Below are 14,307 nucleotides of genomic sequence, written 5' to 3'. Positions count from 1 at the left end.
CTATTCCTAACATACGCTAGGATAATGCATGAGGTGAAGAGTAGATGGCAAGTGGTACTGACCCCTCCAGAAGAAGACAATGTGCCTATCTTTGTCTCTGAGGGTGGAGACTGGATATCCAGGTTGTATCAGGGGTTACTGGAGGCCATTTCTAAACAGGACCTAAGAGGGAAAAATAAGTGGGAGTTGGATATAAGCAGAGAGCTCGCGGAATCAGAGTGGGCTAGGGCATTAATATACCCGGAGAAAGTCTCAAGGAATACAAGGATAAAACTGGCAGCTTTCTGTATTGCACAGGGCCTACTTGACGCTACACCTTATATCACTATTTCTTTGCTCGACAGAGGTGAACTGTCCCAGACATGGGAGAGACAACGCAGACATGATGCACATTTTCTGGCAGTGTCATGTGGTCCAGGGGTCTGGCGAGAAATGGAAGTACGGCTTGAGAGGGGAGGGCTGACTAAATATAACTGGACCCCGGAAAGCTTATCTGTTAGTAATATTTAAGCGCCCTAAGAGGGCGAAACCTAAAAACAGACTGATGGATCTGGCATGGGTGTTGGGGGGGGGGGGGGGGAAGGAGGGTAGCAATGGAATGAAGTCACAGGACAGCCCGTCTATAGAAAGGTGGTGGAAAGACCTGAGATGCTGCTTCATGGCAGAATGGGAGGTGTGGTATGAAGCTATTGTGAGAAACCTGAAGTTGTCTCAACCGCTAGTACCTGGAGATCGGTCATCCATGTGGCCAGGACACAGCCATCGCTTTCAGATCCAGTTTCTGGGGGTGGACCAGTGCAGGAGGATCACCTGGGTGAGGGGTCTTCGGGAGTGGAAGTGGGACACCGGATGGCGAGATGCGGTGTCCCCCTTCCCTGTAACACCTTTAACCCATCCTACAAGGTAGGATACGTGACCCCTCCCTCTTTTCCAACACAAACACTTTCTCATGGACAGCTCACTGTGAGAGAAAAGGGACTAACACCCGAGCTGTAAACGTGACATGTCCCAATACAATGCTCAGGCAGGGTCAGTCAATTACTGATCATTGCACACACCTGACTTCCATCACACTTCCGCACACATATAAAAGGTGGAGCACGAAAGCACACTCTGAGCAACGCAAAGCACACGAGGAAGCAGCAGTTCCAAGATGGCAGTTTAATACAAGGCGAAAGATGGCAAGACCAAAGAGGATTGTAAGGAGGGAAGTGCCCTTGACCTTTTCAGCGAAAGACTACTTACTTTACTACTACTTTACTACTTACTTTCATGGACCGTCAAGAATAGGAAATGTAAGACCAGGAATCAAGGCTGAAGAATCCTGCATTGTGTGGCGGAGGTACCTGGGGTGCTCTTGCGTTGATAGTCAAGGTGTGGGGGGAGTTGTGTGCCGCTGTCTTACTGTCCTTGGCTCTTACAACAAAGCAGCGCCAGTGAAGTCCGCACAGCCGGTGAGTTGGGGAGATTGATACCAGACCGGTCTGTGTTGAAGCCAAGGTTGGAAGAGGCAACATTTTATACTGCAAACTGAAGAGAACAGTGTGTGAAGTGTATGTGACAAGCAACGCAAATATAATTAAACCGCAGATGAGTGACAGAATTTTGAAGCCAATTTACGATACCATGGACAGAGTGGTCCAGCACCACATTCAAAAGTCTCCGTCGGGTATCCAACTGAAAGGAGCTAAATGTTAAAAGGAAAGGAATTGTGAAATCGAAGTGGTCCTGCAACAAACTGGTCAAGCCAAACCCTTTGCACGTCCAAAAGTCTTAGATAGTTGATAATTGAAATTGGTCCACACCCAGCTGAGTGAGACTAATTGTGTTAAAAGGAATTTGAGCCCAGCTGAGTGGGATCCGGTGTGAACTGAGAGTCACCCGAGAAGGAATATCCTACGAACGTTGTGAAAGAGGATGTGAACGCCGATGAGGGGGAGGTCCAAGGTGATGAACATAGTGATCAGGGAAAGGGATCTCAGCCCGGCTGAAGGAGATCCGGGTGAATAGTGAATCACCTGGATTGAGTACTTGTGAAAATCTGAAAGAGGAAAAGAACGTATTGTTTAGTTTTTCGCATCAGGCCCTCTGAATTAAGAGACTTTGAAAAGCGAAGGGATTTGGGCACAGAAGGCCATGATGCTAACGATTGAACTGTATCCTCGTGCTAAAGAAGCTAGAGACTGTGCTACGTTTCATCGAACCGCCTTGTCCTGTGCTGAAAGCATGGGGGAAGGGATGCCAATGGACTGAACATCCTGACATATCATTTTGCGAACACTTCTTTCTTTTTCGTAACACTGTTTCCCACACTATTTGTATTTAGAGCTAAGAATTGGCAATCGGTTTATTAGTATAGGCCCTTTTATTTTGACAAGACAGCACTAGGACTGCGTTATTTCTTGGTCGTAGCTTGCTCCCATCTGTAGATTTTGGATTAGATATGTGTTTTTTAAGCCCTCCTTATTGTTCAATAAACACCCTTGAACTGTGGTCACTTGTCTGTCTTAATGTTGATACCATGCCTTCCTTACACTATTCTGACAGGGAGGGGCGGACATTTCGAGTGTGTTGAGACCTGGAACACCTTGGTGCATGCGTTGTTTAGTTACCCTGACGATAAACCCCCCTGAACCTCTATACACAAGACGTGAGATGGTAGTCGGGAAATTAGCGGTAAGAAATGAATCCTGGACAAAAAGGACAAACGAGACCTGTGAAAGAGATTGACTTGACTTGTTGAACTTTCTGTGAAACACAAGCTGTGAGTGTTGTTGTGGTTTTAGTTAGGTGGGTTGGTGGGTGGAGGAGGGGGGGTTTATTGAAAGGAGGATATGATTTAGTGTAAAGTGAATTAAAATGAAAAACATGAAAAGCTGTTTTAAAAAAACGATGTGAAGGGAGGTTATGGGGGAAATATCAGAAGGCTACAGGAGGAGTACGCTACTAGGATGTGGTAAAACATCATAGGGGGCTGATTAAGTCCAGGATAAGGGAGGAAAAAACCCTACTGCAGAGCTATCAAACATAAGGCCCATGCGACAGATCAGGCCCCTGAAGGCTCTGCCTCAGACATATTGAGCACAATGCTGAAAGGTTAGAGCAAATGCAAGGCTAATCTGCTTCAGATGAAAAATGCTGTCATGAGTTGCTGATTCTCTGCAGATCGCCTGGGTGCACCACTGGAGAAAAAGCAAAACGGCCTGGAAGGGTGGGAAAAATGGAACAAGAAAAACCCAGTGAGAAGCGAAAATGTAACCATTTTAAAAAATGTGCAGGAGCTCATTTTCTAAAAATGTGTAATTTGGGAGCAGAGAGCAGTTGCGTTTGCACAGCAATGTATACAGCTCTCCCTGCTGCCATATTTTTGTCATTTGCACTGTGGGGTGCAAATATGAAGAGCTAAAGGTGGCGTACAAGTGTGTATGCCACCCTTTGCCCTTCACGGGTTGGTGTTGGCTAATTGCTGGTGACTCAGCCAGATGGTCGAGGGCCGCAGCTAAACTCTTGGATATTGCATTGAAACGAGCCAACCCAGGAAAAAAACCTCTAACGAATATTGATCACTCTTATGCCAAGATTGCTCAAATGACTTTTGAAAGAAAACCTCAGTCAGTCGAAAGTGGTGTCCTAAGTACTCTCGTTAGAATTTCTTATCAAAAACGGCAAAAGACTTTGTAAAAATCTTTTATTGATTAAATACAAATAAAATTAAAAAAAATAAGCGTTTTCTTTTCATAATTACAAATTACAATTAAACCGTCCCCAACATACTTGCAAGCAGCGCTCACATTTACAATTAAACTGTCCCTGACATGCTTGCATGTTGTGCAGGGTATTATTTGAATTGTAACCATTGCTTACCATGCCACATGTTAAGCTGCGTTCACAAATATAATTAAACCCTGCCTGACTTGCAAGCATGTCAGGGACAGTTTAATTGTAAATGTGAGCGCTGCTTGCAAGTATGTTGGGGACGGTTTAATTGTAATTTGTAGAGGCTTCCTTACCATGCTATCATAGCAGGGAGTGTGTACAATGGATCCCTTTGGTGTCCGCCTGCTTTATTGCTGGTGCATAAAGCTTACGGATTCTATAGGGATCTCCAGCATTTGCACCAGCATGAAAATCCATGCCGGTAAAAACGCTGGAGTATTTGTATGGCAGAGAGGAAGGAAGCAGCAAAACGCAAGTTGCAATCCACACTTGCTCTCTGCCATACAAATGATTGAAAATGAGCCGTGGCATGAATGCAAGGCGTTAAAGCCTTACTCGAGGCTTTTACGCCTTGCATTCACGACTCCGCTCTCTTGAACATGACCCCCTTAGAAATGAACAGCGACCGTACCATTATAGAGCGGCTTGTCATGAGCAAAAGCCTAATGATATTTGCTACTGCAGCCAACCGGCAAGAATGTGGCACCATTTGTAGAGAGAGAGAGCAATTATTCAGAGCTCACCAATAAGCACAAAAATGGCCTATAAAATGCCACTGCTGCCTGGGACTTCCCATTACATGAAAGACAGTCCTAAACACTGTTCCGTATCTTTAAGATGTATGAACCTGCAATCATTAAAGTTCAGGTCATGTTCTTTCTGGTGAATACTGCAACGGAATTGGTGCAGCGTCATTTTGCATCCTTCCTTTAAAAAAAAGTGGTGGACAAGGGTACCTTGCCTAAAAATATCAATTCGTAAAATTTCACCACAAAATTAAATTAAAGATGCAGTTTTATATACTGCTCATACATTTCAGTGTTTTAAGATGATCTAATTTCTGCTGACATTTTCCCCCAGTATGATCGTGCCAATCTATCGGCACTGCTTTAGTGATATGGCACAAATATAGATGTGTCCGATGTCCATTGTTTCTGGGTAAAATTTTCTCATGGGCACATCCATGATTTGCTGCAATGAAATGCTGCTGTATACTGTTGCTAATCTGGTATCTGAAGGATTGCAGTATACCACATTTTTCCCTTCAGAAATGTTTTAAAATCCTATGGCTTTTTATCTCGAATCTGTTCTGTAAAATGCAGCATGTTGACCTATTTTTTTAAAATGTCTGAGGCAGGAAAGCCCCTGTGAAACCTCCTGAGTGATTTCAGAGTGGGTCACTTCACATGCCACTGCTTTAAAAATCCTCCAGCCAGCTTTCTCTATTGTGCCTTTCCTTTCCATAATTTTAGTCCTGTGACCCATGGCCAGTGCAATTATTTTTGACATCCCCACTATTCTGCCTCAAGAGCTAAAGAAAAGATGAGAGGAAGGCTCTGAGGAAGCCAATGGTCAGGAGACCCTGTAAAAAGAAGGGTGTGGATACCCCTTAAATCAGACTAAAGGCTACAAGACTAGGTATTTGGGGAAAGAGGAACAGAAATGGTGCAGCAGCCCCTCTAAATGCAGAACTGTGACTAAAGGTTATGAGGGCACGGCAAGCCTGTAAAATCGAGACTAACTAGCCTGGGTAGTAATTAGGGTGTGGAAAACCATAGGCCTGAATTCACATTTCAAACCGATTCTGGTAAAAGGTGAATAAAGGGTGCAGAAAACCCTTAAGCCCGACCTCAAGCTACAAACTGCTCCCCATGAGGAAAAGAGAAACAAGAGGGCACAGGAACACTTATCTGTGGACTGTGTGCTGCCCTCTGTGAAAAAAAGACATTTCACTGCCCCATCTGTCTTTTGCCCACCCAGTTTTATCTGCTTCAAATGAAGTGTGTTTGAGGGTGCTCGAGAGCCCGAGCAAGATGGCTGTGGGCTGGCAGAGCTCCAGCTAACGATGGCATAAACTGCCGAGAACTATCCCTTCAGAGCACTTCATTCGACTAACTATGGAGGAAATATAAGTCAGTATACCCAAAGAAGGCGTGGACACATTTCTAAAGAAAACCGCACAGGAGATTCGTTACAAGGGGCCATTATAAGTACAGGCGGCCTGTGCCTCCACCAAAGGGAAGACAAGCAGTGGCGTGCAAACGACAATCGCACTCCGGTGTCGGATGCTGACTACCACCACCAGAGAGGATCAGGCCACCAGACCCTGTAGCACCGTATGCTGCCATTGACCGGAACAGGTGGTCATATGTGGTGAACAGGCGACCTAGCTAGCAAGGGGGTGAAGGTGATGAATGCACCCGGACAAACACTGATGAACAGAGACGAGAAGAAGCCAGCCAGGGCAAATGGTCTGCACCGGAATCCCACCTAACGGAGCTGCGGCGCGCATCGTCTCCCGATCGCGGAGCCAGGACACAGATTGCAGGAGCCACTGTGCACCATTGGCCGCCTACAGGGTAAACCTGACCCAGGAACTATTATGCATTACACATTGCAGCTGGAAACCCAGAAAACCCCCCTGCTAATGATGAACATAACGATAAATAGAAGAAAAGCTGCCTGCGGAATACGTCCCAAGTAAGAGCAGAAGTGACTGAAAATTACAGAATGTTTTGGCTGGTGCAACTTGTTATGCCTTGCAACTTGGTCCCTTTAAAAATTCTTGGCATGTCGCAGAATTGTGAGAATTGGTCGTAGAAGCCAATTATCCCCACTTCTGTGGTTCCGAAAAGTGAAAAAGTATTCTCACATCAATAAAGCGCCACAAATAAATTTGTCTCAATTATGTGGTTTACTTTTTTGTCAAATATAACATGAGTGCCCTTAAACTGTGAAACGTGTTTCAGCTTAGAACTCAGCCTTTTTCAAAACAAAGGGCATATATGCTTCATCCCCATTTCATCCCAATGTTTGATACATTATTCTCTGGTGCTGTCCAGTGCGGGTATGAAGTTGCATGGGCTTACAATCCCTCCTGAAATATATTACACCAATTTCGGTGGTGGTCTTCAAATTACAAGCGTTGGCTTACTGCCTCAGTAAGCCAATATGTGTTTTGAAAAAGGCTGAATTCTAAGCCGAAACACGTGTCACAGTTTTTAAGGGCACTCATGTTATATTTGACAAAAAAGTAAACAACAAAATTGCGACGACCAAATTTATTTGTGGCGCTTTATTGATGTGAGAATACTTTTTCATCTAAGAGCAGAAGTGATTGCACCTACACAGATCGCAATGCCTGAACCGGTAACTCAAGCCAGGTCGGCTCCCACCCATACTATTCCCAAGTAAGTGCACTGCTCAGCAGGAGCCGCCAGAGGCACAATAGTCGGGCCACTGCACCGCCGCCATACCTGAGGCACGTCTGAGTGCTGTATTACATGCATATTCGCGGAATCAGATAAAAGGGGCACCAACACCCCTCGGAACTTGTCGGGTCATGGTAGTCGGGCACCAGAGCAACGGGCAGGACGTGGGGCGGTGCAGGGGGCCCACGCAGGATAGAAGCAAAAAGCGCAGCAGCGCCTAGCACGCAGACAGGTGTAACACCCCCAGACCCGAACAGAGGTCCCCCGACCCTCCTCCCCCGACACCCCAGCGATGAACTTCAACCCAGGCGGGGAGGAAGAAAATACCTCTCATCAATTAGACTGCAAATGAATAGCCCACCCTCTGACATGGGGGAGACTATAACCCTGGCACAAATTCCAAATAAATCCCACTCATCGCATCGCCCTTGAGATAAACACCTCAAAGTAGCAGGGAAACGCCAAATTCTTCCATCTCCAAACCAAGCAGACCCAAGAGCAAATCCTACCCCACGCCATTCAGACGGACAAGGCCGCATAGCAACTACCAGAACGCCTACTAAATAATATCCCCACCCCCTTCAGTACACATGCATAAAGGTACATACCACAGAGAAAACGGGGGAGGGGCATACAAAAGGATGGTCAAACTCCAGGCCTGAAAGATACCCCTGACGACATACAGCTCGGCAGTTTACCAAGACGATCTACCAGAAACAAGATTGAAATGAATGACCAGACGCAGCTCAAGGCCATACTGGCCAAAATGAGAATAATAGGCTAGAGGACACAGGAAACAAACACAACAGTACAAGGCATAAAGCGCAACCTTCGAGATGTATAAAGTCGGTTCACTGCCCAAGCAGAGAGGATGACCGATAATGAACAAGACATCAGCGCAATTGAAGACAACCAAGCAACTACAGCGACAGACCTGGATGGGGTCATCCGGGAAGTACAAAGACTAGGGGACAAGATCGATGACCAAGAGAACAGATCTCGAAGGAATAACCTCAGGATGGTCGGACTCCCGGAAAATGGTGAAGAATCAGACCTGGAAGCATATGTATACACATTTCCGAGATTCCCTACATATGGCCCACACAAGAGAGCTCATCATTGAGAGCGCCGAGTCCTAAATCAGCACCTAATTATTCCCTAGGATCATAACCATGCAACTCCTTAACTTTCAGCACAAGATAGCCATTCTGATAGCCTGCAGACCTGTCGCTCCAGTTCGTGTCGGTGAAGTAGCAATCAGGTTCTATAATCACTAATCGCTGAAAGTTTTCAGACGGCGGAAAGGCTTCAATCCAATCTTTGAGGCACTCAAATCCGCGGACCGCAGTCATTATCTTAAAGACAGGCAGTCGCACTCATTTGAGGACCCGGAATCGGCATGGCTTTTCCTGCAATAACACAATGTGGTAACCCCATCCCAACTGGAGCTGCAACGGGCGAAAGCGAAATGGCAAAAAGTGGGCAGAGGGCCCCCGGGATGGGACCCAGATCGGAGGAAATGCATGGGGGGACCCTAGCGGCTACTCAGCTTTGCAATCCCAAAACAGAAGCTCCTCAAGGCTCCAAACAAAAGATAACACCCTGCAAACTGCACACTCGCACTCAACTCCTAAGGGACATTACGCCATACATCCATCATTAAGGTTTAAGAAGGGCTACACATCAGTGCGATCTTCACCACCAGCGGCCATCTAATACCCTGACTGATGTATATATTCATGGAACGAACCTCGGATGTGTTACAATATGTGGGTAAGGGTGGTAACTCACAGGCTTGCACCCCCAAATCCCATATATGGGCTTCATGGGCAAGTTTTGGGTTATGGTCGGTTGGTTGGCCTACCCAATGTTGCCGTTTATGGTTTCATGTAGGCTTATGTTTAAGCTTATGTTTTTTGTTGTTGTGGGAGTTGACCCACAGGTTGAAAGTTCTGGGGATACGACAAGGGGCGTGCTCAATACATAGATGAGGTACTATTTCTGGCAACCCATTAATCTGAGGAAGCGTGCAAACACTGACAGACCTTCTCTTAAGACATTTGGAGAAGCACCCATGGGAAACACCAGGATTTTATGTTCCATTCTCACCGGCACAACAGCTACTCCCGCCTAGACTATTAGATGATCCCACCTAACTCTCTGCACATGGTCACAATCCTGCCGACCACTCTCTTAAACCATACCCCGGTCATACTGCACATCACACTCCCATACAAAGCCCGCATATCCCTGATGTGGCGTCTAAACCTACTCATTCTGCAATACCCTGATATAGTAGCGCACCTACAAGATGACATTGACGGCTTCTGGGAAACAAATCTAGGGCCGGAGTACTCTCCCTGTGCGTGCTGGGACGCCTTTAAGACCTTCCAGAGAGGATAATGTGCATCATGCTGGTCGTACAAAAGTAAGACCGGGGGAGAAACTGAAGCCCGTCTGACGGAAGAACTCAGAATATTAGAAAAGCGGCATAAAGTGAGCCGAGATAGGCAATTGCAACCCAAACTCAAAAAGCTGAGAACAGAGATTAGGCAATTCACTGTAGATAGGGCTCAGAAATCCTTCACAAGCTGGTCACAAACGTACTATCTTGAGAGCGATAGAACGCTGCACATGATGGCACTTGCATTAAAACAAAAACAGGCCGCACAAATTATTGCCTTCATCGGGGATGCCACCGACAACCCAGTGGTAGGGGATGATCGTGTCAGTGCACGATTCCGACGCATGCACACCTCAGGACATGGAGGCATTCCTTGACTCCATAACTATTCCTAAAATGCTCGCAGATCTAGATGATTTAGGCACCCACATCACAGCCTCAGAAATCACACGCGCAATCTCCTCGTTCTCCCCTGGGAAGGCATCCTGCCCTGACGGGATCCCCATAGACTTATACAAAAATATAGATTGGATCGTACCTAAACTGGAGGGGGTTTTCAGAGAGGTGGCGACCCAGAGACAATTACCGCAGTCAATGTTAGCAGCTAAAGTCTTCCATAAGGGCGGGAGGGACCCAGAGGCATGTGACTCCTATAGGCTGATCTCATTGATTCATTCAGATGCCAAAATACTTGCGAAGTGCAAGGCACAGCAAATAGAAGATAGTCTCCTGCGCTTAATTCACAAAGATCAAACGGGCTTCATAAAAAAACAGGCACTCAAGTGACAACATCCGTAGGCTGCTACATGTTATAGCTGGAGACAGGGACCCAGAGGATGTAAATCTGCTGGATGAAATGCTTGCTAGATACGACTGACGACACCAGCTGGAGGGCCATGGAACTGGCCCTGATAGCCCCACTATCTCCAATAGAGATCATGGCTATACCACCACATAAACTCCAGCCGAAAATTAAACTGCAACCAATAGTAGGACCGCCAATAAACTAATGGCACAGACTGAGTCGCACAGGGGGGTACCAAAACAGAAACCACCAGCATGGGCTAGCATACGGGCAGTACTGTGATGTGGGCAAGCACAGAAGGTACATCACAAGCAGGAAGGGGACTGGGCAAAAATACAGATAATGGACATTACGGAAAAGGGGACCCTGATGCAATTCCAAGCAGCACGCCACATACTGGGGCTAGGCCCGGGGGACGGGGGACTGGCTTCACTACTGCACCATACAGGCCACGATCCTCAGTCACACATCTGAAGAATCTCACCTCCTACCCCCTGCACCATGCGAGAAAGAAATGGAACAGCACATTAATGTCTTACCACATCTTCGCACATTCTACTCTGTCAATCCCTGACAACATGGGCAGAAATCGCAACAAGCAATAACATGGACTGAGTACCTTATAGTACCAATTAGTATATCCGACGTCCATAACTGTTTTTACTGCCATACCTACGGTCTCCCTAAATCTCAAAACCGAGAGATTCCATACAAATCCCTACAAAGACTATACTACACCCCAGTTAAGTTTTATAAAATGTGGCTAACCCCCACAGCAGTATGCTGCAGAGGCTGTAACAATATTGGTAGCATGCGACACGTGCTGTGGTCCTGCCCCGCCCTCACCCCATATTGGCTTAGAGTACATCGACAACTCACAGACATAGATGGGGCAGACATCGTGTTCACCCCCAATGCTATGCTGCTAGAGGCAGACGAGATAGACTGGCACGCAGACACACTAACGCTCAAACTCATGGGCCTTATACTCTTCACCGCGCGCAAACTCCTGGTCATACACTGGAAGGCAAAAGCACCACCCTCCATGACCGAACTGGCCACACTTCTCTCAAAAACATGTCTACTAGAACGGGCAGCCTTCAAAAGCCAGTTGAGGCTTAGCCCGGCGAGAGGGGATCGATACTGGGAAGTCATGGAACCATACATTTGAATCTGGCCCCAAAAACTAAAACAAACCAAAACGAAAAAAAAAAGAAACAACAAAAAAAGAAATGGATGGTGGAAATGAGCACCACCCCATAGTACACAGTGGGACCCACGGGAGGAATATGCAGCAGACGCACATAGGGTCTGCGAATACACACATATCGACACCACACGAGGACAACCTGGTTAGAGAGGAAGGGGGGGACCAAAATGGCCAAAGAGTTGGGAGGGGGGCTGGAAGGTTGACAGCAATGTAATATGCCACGTATATGCAACACTGCCCGCTTTACCACTGAATACAACTAAGATGCAATGTGTACACAAGGACCATGTATGTCTGTAACAGTTTTGTTTGTAAAAATAAAAAACAGAGTTGGAAAAAAATAAAGAAGTGTGTTAACCACTGTGCTGGAAAAAAGGACTACTTACGACTCCAATGTATTAGTGTGCAATGTAAAACCAAACCAACGGCAGCACTAGACTTTTCGAACCCCCCTATTGCCGTGCACAGTTATTATACCTAAAGGAACACGTGCGTTTCAATGGAAGGGGGTCCAAATGGGGCCAAGACTCGCACTGAAACACTGTTGCTGGCAGAGAGCAAAGCCTCATTATATAAGCCTTTGTTACCAGCTGTGCTCTTTCATGCTAGTCTGTGTTATCAAGGAGGAAATTATATCGCAATACATTTTGTCAAGGTGAATATACTCCTTAAATATTCACACACTCTGAGGCAGGCGAAAACACTTGAAATATGAAATTCTGTCTGTGACTGCCGCTTTTTCCAAGAAAGCAGGAACTTAAAACATGCTAACATATGCCAAAAAGGAACCACATCCGAAGCGAGAGATGTGAAGGTGAGCATTCCTACACGCTAGGCGAAGAGCCTTCCTTGTAAAGACATGTGCAGTAAAATCTACAGCCTCGTCTGGTACAAGCTAGCAACGTTGGTTTAAACATGACAGTTTGCAGAGTCTAAGGGTGCAGATGTAATGCTCAGACACAATTTTGGCGTGTTTTTGGATACAGCCTCTCTATCCTTAAAGCTAAAAGCAGTGTATATGCCTCAATGGAAGCAAATGAAATTGTCAGGAATTCCGAAACTAAAAAGTCGGTCACTGTCGTGTCCCAACTGTACAAGGATGGTCTTCTCTTGAATCAAAAAGGGTTTGTTGTGTTTTCAGACAACAGAAAAGTTCCCAGTCTCTCTGGCAATAAAGTGATGCAAAATAATGTTCCAAAATACGCAACTCCAAAGGCTAGGGTTGTGCTCCTTTTCCCTAGATGTATTTTCTTTAAATGCTGTATATCTCACAAGGACTTGTTGCTTGACTTCACAGTTCCTTTATCCTACCAGCTTAATATGCTCCGCTGTCAAGCATAGGATTCCTTTTCCTCATCAGTCTTAGCATTCTTAAATCGCTAAGCCTTAACCTCTCAAGTGGGTGCCAAACTTGCAATACTTTACACAGCTTAGTTTACTTCCCTGCGAAGGAAGTGTTGTCTCTTGCAATGTCTCTTTTCTACTTTCAGGGTGCCAGTCCCTCTTGGCTTATAACTTTGGTTTCACATATCAGTGCGATTCTTATACTTGCATGGTTGCATTCTAGCCACTCGGTTTACGCTCCTGCTAAGTATACAACTCTCTCTCATTTGCTCCAGAGTCCCAGACCCTTTTTCTTTTGTGGCCCAGATCCTCTCTCTCTTGGGTGTTGGTTCCAAACTTGCACTTTTGCATTGCATACTTTTGGTTCACTCTCCTGCCAAGTGCATAACAGTCTCTCCTTTGTTTGAGGGTCCCAGACCCTCTCTCGGCAGTTTCTGAGCTCACCCCAATGCTTGCCCGGACCTCACATGTCCTGAGCAACCTCTGTACCTGTTTGCTTCCTTCTTGGTGGTACCTACGGTTCCCGGGCAGCTGTACTTTTCCTGGATGCTCCAGTAGCGTTCGGCATCCAGCGGCATCTGCAGCATCCCTACAGACTGAGACTTCTCTCTGGTTGCAAGTTCTGTCTCCTCCTTGCTTGCCGTGCATCTCAGTAAGCCTCTCACTATTCCTGTACACAGGACTGTTCTCCCTCCCTTGCGTCTCTCAGGCACGTTTGTTCCAACCCGAGCTTGAAACTGACCTCCTTTGGAACTTGAGCGTCGGGCTGATGTATTTGTTAGAGCCTATCTGTGGGCTAGAAAAACTAGACTGCTTGCTCAACCTCATGCTTGTAATCCTTGTACTCCTAGCTATCTTCTTCGTCACAGTATCAACCTTAAAACTGCATGCATAATACTTTGCACTGCTTAGTTTCTCATTGTCTTCATGTAGGTTAGTTTGGCTAACCTCACAGTAATACATATTAGCCCTATCCAGGGAGGGGGCAGGAGGATTTGGTAGAGGAGTTGGACATGGTGAAGCGGGGAGATACTGCGTTCTGATCATCCACAATCCCATAGGGGGGACTCACTTCTCATGTGATCCTTCCTTGTTACACCACCCCCAGGGGTACTTTTGTGCTGTGGCTGCACTGCCCTGGCCTGATGGGAAAGGTCTCCCCATGGGGGGAGAAGGGATTACATCCTCAGATTTGTCACCAGTGTCTACTCAACCTAATACAGCAATCCACAAGGGGAGTACATCAAATTTTCCCCACACCACTATTTTCGTCTTGGTCTTATTGATATCTGTCTTGTGACAGTGAGGTAATTAGATGATCCAACTTAACTGTTTATTGCATAGATCCATTTAAAACATAAAGAAAAGGCTGTTTCTAGTGATGTTATTACGCTCT

General features: G+C 46.2%; 1 protein-coding gene across 5 annotated transcripts in view; it reads left to right on the top strand.

Moving 5' to 3' along the window:
- SIPA1L3 (signal induced proliferation associated 1 like 3) overlaps positions 1 to 14,307 on the top strand; it is a 1,632,279-nt gene that overhangs the window by 686,511 nt on the left and 931,461 nt on the right. The gene's annotated exons all lie outside the window — the stretch shown is intronic.

Source organism: Ambystoma mexicanum, chromosome 2p (genome assembly GCF_040938575.1).
Source record: "Ambystoma mexicanum isolate Mex_15411 chromosome 2p, UKY_AmexF1_1, whole genome shotgun sequence".
In the NCBI taxonomy this organism is placed as follows: domain Eukaryota; kingdom Metazoa; phylum Chordata; class Amphibia; order Caudata; family Ambystomatidae; genus Ambystoma; species Ambystoma mexicanum.
The sequence above is the reverse complement of the archived record's forward strand: the minus strand, read 5'-3'. Positions and strand labels throughout refer to the sequence as shown.